Here is a 6,000-nt window from a genome sequence, read left to right as displayed (position 1 = left end):
TTTGGAAATATAAATAGTATTGGTCAGAGCGTGTGGCCTTGTCGTTATGGAGTTCCCTTTGTAATTACAAATTTCTTGGTTCGGTCCACAGCGCAGGCATTGTTAGCAAGTGTTTTTACCACAGCTGTGGGTCAACCCATGTCATGTGAGGAAAATTGGTTAGACAATGCCGGTTTCTACTTAATGTAAGCATTTCGAACACAGGACCCACATTAATAACAGGGTTTGCATCACTGGAGTGACTATATTTGTATAAATATTCGGAATAATAATACGTTTTTAATCATTTATTTTTTTTTTAATTTGGCAAATTTAGACCATAAATTCGTTGTAGATTATTAAAATAAAATCCGCTATGATGTAGTTGGCCATCAGGTTGCTCCAAATATATCTCGCAAAGAATAAGTTGTATATTTAAGCATGATTAATAACTAAACTGCACGAATGCGTGGTAGAGTCACCCAGGAAAATTTAGGCATTAAGTTAGCTATTCTCCCCACGTTGCGTGGATGACGAAGCAGTTAAAATGCATGCTAAGCGTTTATTGACATTAATAACAACGTGTATGGATTAAATGACACCTCTACAAAAGCAGACCGAAATTTATTGTAACATGCGCCCATCTAACTCTTTTTAAGTTCTACGAATGAAATGATCCATCACTTTTTGACTAATCAGTTACGGTAACGACATTTTCATTTTGTCAAGCTGTTTGTAAAGGTTTAGTTTATAAGAAGGAAGTCTACATATGATTTGTAAAAATTTTTTGCGATTACTGGTAGTTTTATTAATTCGAAGTATCGTCTAGTTCTGAATATTAAAAGAATAGAGACCTAAAATATCCGTTGATTTAATTATGTAGCCACCAGAAGCTACCAGTTGTTCATAGTGTCAAATTTAATGAAATTTTTCGGTTAGGTCTTCTGTTTCTAAAAATATAGTTTACGCACTTCTAGAAAAAAATTCCATTATAATTCTGAACATGTTTCGACAACACACGATCTGCTTTCTTAAGCATTCAACTTTTTTATTTTTACACTTCCGACATTGTAAAGCAACATTTTGGTAAGCAAGGAAGTTAAAACCACGCGGAAGAGGAAATAGCCCAAGTTATATAATTTTCCTGAAGTCCCACTTGCAGCATTTTGCAAACATGTTGTTTAATATCCCCTTGCAGATAGATATCCAACAAGAAATAGGCGTTAATTTGATGTTAGCTATTCTCTTAATTGTCTTAATGTAAACATACTAAGAATCATTAAACCATTTAAAGCATGAACGCCATATCAGGCGTACAAAGGTTTCCCATCGTTAATACATCTTTCACTCTAATTTAATTCAATTTCTACCAATAATCACCTGCGGCCAAGTACATTTAACTATAAATTATAAGACTAATGATAATAAGAACAACTCAGCGTGCATGACAATGGCGATTTTTGTTTCTGTAGGTATTACTAGTATAATTGACTTTTAATTAACTGTGCAATTCCTGGTTAATCACCGTTTTCTCGAGTTTTTTTTATTATTTTTATTATTTTTTTTTTTAACTGACAAGAACAAACTCTTTTTTATTGCCTTTAAAAGCCTAGCTTTAAATTATTTAAATAAGTTGCAATCTTGTGTTTAAACTAAATTCACGCTAAATAAAGTTTTCTACGAATCTTTTTATTGCTTCAAAAAATCTTAAACCGTTCCCAAGATTTGAAATTTTTCATAATTATGCTAATTAACATATTGCATCACGGATTAGAAAAAAGAAGGTATTGTTTTAAGAGTCAATGAATCAGGTGTTCTTGCCTAATCTTTCTCAAGTATCATCTAGGGACAGAACAAACAACAATAGTGTAGAAGCATAATGGCATATCTTTCGTTTTGGATTGTGATGTAAATATGTTTTAACCTATCCAGTTTGATATTTTAAACATACTTGCACGAATATTAAAGGGGCTATGTAACGATTTGATAAGCTTAATCCCCGTACAATTTCAAATAGCGTGTAATAAACGAACCACTCAAAGGGTAATGTGCAAAAAATTAAATACACTTTGGAATCACATAGACGTCTAGACAAACTTTATGAATAATTAATTTTTCTAGTGAATTTGGTCCTTTTTCTCTTTTTCTTTTTTTTAAAAAGAAAAAACCTTCCTTCAGTATTCTTTTTAGCGGTAAAATAAGCTACGGTCTGTAAAATGTATTAAATACCAGTAAATTAAAAGTTTGTTTTGACGGAGACGCAGAGACAATACGAGAAGCTGTATTTGTTAAAAAATGCTATGTTACTAGCTTTAAGAAGGTGATTAGTATTTTAAAAAAATTTTGAAAACATTGTTGTTGCTTCGACTAGCTTTATGTGCAACAAACTGGTATGCTTCTATGCAAAATTTTAAAGGATATAGCTAGCTAGTTCAAAAAGTTTAAGGTTTATTTTGTTAGAAAACTTGACTTAAAGGCAAGGTATCCATGTAGAAAACTGTTCTGTCATTATATTTCGATACCCGATATAACATTTAGCTTGATTTAAGATGTTGTTTTTGTCCTCAATGATCATAAACATTTCACTGCAATTAGCTCGACTTTCGTGTAAGTCACTAAATTCGAAAACGAACAGCCGTTTCGTAGCTCCTTTATTAATACTTAGTTACCCTGATTATCATTCATACCAGCAATTGTTTTTGAGCATCAAATTGCTTATGACCTAATTCCCTATAATTAACCAAACTTTAAGATTTTTTAATAAAATAAAAAGATTCATAGATAACTTTTCAAGCTTTCCCATATGAAATCAACTTGTGTTTTCGCAGGAGGTAAGCCTTAAGTAAAAAAAAACGCATCAAAAAAGAGAAATTATGTACCAGTGGGTGATTATACTGGACATTGATATGTCTGTTATTCAACCATTTTTTAGCTTTTCCGTCGCCTTGAAACTATGTGAGTTTGTAAAGACTTCTTGTCGAGTCTCTAATTATGTTACCTTGTTTGTAAATGTGTATTGGAGAAGTTTTTTGCATCGATGGCCAGACAAGCCAATTATTACCAGCATGGTAAATTATGTCGAAAAGAATAAGCTGTCAGCGAATAAACATTTTAATTTGCCATGTTTAGTTTAGACTCCCTGCATGTAACAGCTTTGTAATCACATCCGACATCCCACATCTCTGCTAAAAGAACATTCTTTGCGCGGTTTTCGGTTTGTTTGTTTGTTCGTTAATGTTTTTGTTTTTGTTTTCTTGTTTGTTTCTAAAACTGGATATTAAAAGAAAAAAAGTTGTATCAAGTGCAAGGTCTATATCCGCTATACAATTTAACCTGCTATAACGAGCACCTGTATATAGTCGATGTATTCTATGGTCACTTGCTACTTTATAGGACGCCTATCGCATTCACTGTCTAATTTACACTATATTAATTTATTTACTTACTATTAAAAACCTGATGTGCGATGAGATCTTTTTGGCCTTCTTCCAATACGAAAAAAACTTACATGTGGTAATTATAAAGTAACCTCAAATTTCTCACTTTTGGCTACAACACTTAATAGTAGTTATATAGAGCAAGGTATTAAAATCAAAATAACGACAAATTGTACGGGTAGTAACTACAGAAAAAGAATTCGTCCAAGGCCTCCAGGACAAGATCGATTTTGTAGTAGGCGGACCCTTAAAAGGTATGGAAAATTGGCGTTAGATGGCGTTAGATGTCCAAATTGTGTCAAGATACTTCTATAGACAATGAATAATCAGATTATAAGATCTTTAACTTGTTTTCAAGTTTTTTGTAATTATAACGGGACGCCAAAATGAACAAATTTCTATTGAAGTTCATTACAGTTGTTCTATATGGAATAAAGAATAACAATCTCAAACATCAAAATATGCAATTTAGAGCTGTCCGAAAAGTAAAAAAATAAATATAGGGAAAAAAGAATAATAGAAAAGCTTTATGGGCCTGTTTTACGCCGTGTCGTGCAAAATATTGGGTGCTTGGGCGTAAGAAGGGCGCGAATTAAAAGGAATAATATATAAGCATCATTTACTGGTGAAATTACAAGAACCGTGTCCAGAGAATTGTAATCAGGAAAGAAAAAAATTTTAGGTTTCTCACTTTTACCGCCTTTGTGGCGTAATCGGCCACCTGCTGATATGGCCATTTTTGACGCCCAATTTAAACATAGGTGGATAAACACGCAGATGAAGGAATGAACCCTACATGGTCAGACAGGACATTTCCTGCTAGTAAAAATCATTCAGAGATCAAAATCCATGACTTCTCAGTGCTATGGATTTGCGGGTATCAAAAATAAATCCCGAACAACCATGAACCACGAACAATCGTGCGTGGAGTATGGAAAAATTCACTGGTATCGTTAAATCTGCTAAATTTAGTTAATAATTCTAAGAGCTATAAAAATCTGTCGTTTTCTTTCTAGTAGTGCTTTCATAAACAGTTAATATGGGCTTATCATGGCGTAAAATCGTGGTAACACAATTAAAAGATTAAACTTTTCCGTCATTTCATTTCAACATGGTTTCTAAAATAATTTTTGATGCAATAGATATGGAAGTCCATTTGAGGTTATCGCCCTCTTATCAAAATCGCATGTTGAGGTTATCGCCCTCTTATCAATATCGCATGTTGAGGTTATCGCCCTCTATCAAAATCGCATGTTGAGGTTAGGGCTTTCTTTAGGCGGATGTACGGATAAATTTAAGTGCATTGACTAGTTATCAGGAAGAATTGACGTCAAAGTCATGGTTAACAATGTAATCAACATCGAGATGGAGTTGATTTATTAGGACATTAAGCATATTTTGGCGATTAGCAACCATTAATGATATTTTTGCATTTTGTGGAATTCTTAAATGAAGAAAAAAATTGACCAAACCTACAACTTTATTGTAAACAGGAAAATATTTTTTTTAAGAATCAATAAATCGTGCGCGCTTTTTCATATTTACGTCACGAAAATTGGTGACCTCTCAGGTAAAACTTTGCCTATTGCAATGTTCACTAAAATTTCACAGTGTCTGCAAACAGCGTTCCTTAATTTTAATGGCTTGCAAATAACTTCCGTAAAAAGATCTGGTAAATAAATCTCGTTGCAGAAATTAATAAAGTGTCTCAAGTGTGTTGTAATGGTTGAATTGCGAATGTTTATAAAGTTCTGAATATGCACGCGTAACCAAACAGGTAAGAAAAGAAGAATCATATAAGACAACCTGGATTTAAATTCTAAAAAATAAAATAACAAAAAGGAACTGGAATTGTTTTTCCTTAACTATCATTTGGCTTTTTTTAATCAAAATGCTGCGTTAATCAAATTGAAAGGCTGTTAAATTAAAATTGAGCTCCAATTAAAAAATGATTGATGAAACAACACAAAGACCAAAACGGAATTTTTTTTTTCATTTGCAACTGGCGTTATGCGCGGAGTTTAAAGTGGGGCCGTTACTTTTGTGGTACAAATTTCTAATTCCCATAAATTTCTCTAAATTGCAGAATTTGAATGGCATTCTATAGAATCAAAACTTCGGGTGGTTGGAAACTTTTAAGAGAAACTAAACAGGCAAATATAACGCCTTGTACGCAACTTAAATATCTGAGTGTTGCAAAGTATCTCAAATTATTCGCATGTTGTGTGACGTAAAATAGCTGGCATAGCTAAACATTAGTTAGAGCCAAATTAACAAATTCAAGTATGTCTGATTCGGTAGCATTGTTCCTGAATGGGTAAATGTGAAATTTTATTGCGCTTAATGCGACACATTAAATGAATGATTAACGTGTTTATGTCGTGATATAAATATGAACGCCCATGTTAAAAATTATATATGTATTACAGTATCACTTTTATGTCAAAATAAAAACTTTTGTTGATTTCTAGTTTGATTGTTTATTGTTAAAGTTTTCGATAGTACATGCGAGATAGTCAATATTTTTGATTTTTATACAATAAATTTAAATGTTCCTAAAAAATTATGAAAATATGCACGGATA

Source organism: Hydractinia symbiolongicarpus, chromosome 5 (assembly GCF_029227915.1).
Source record: "Hydractinia symbiolongicarpus strain clone_291-10 chromosome 5, HSymV2.1, whole genome shotgun sequence".
NCBI classification, from domain to species: domain Eukaryota; kingdom Metazoa; phylum Cnidaria; class Hydrozoa; order Anthoathecata; family Hydractiniidae; genus Hydractinia; species Hydractinia symbiolongicarpus.
This window is presented reverse-complemented; position numbering follows the sequence as displayed.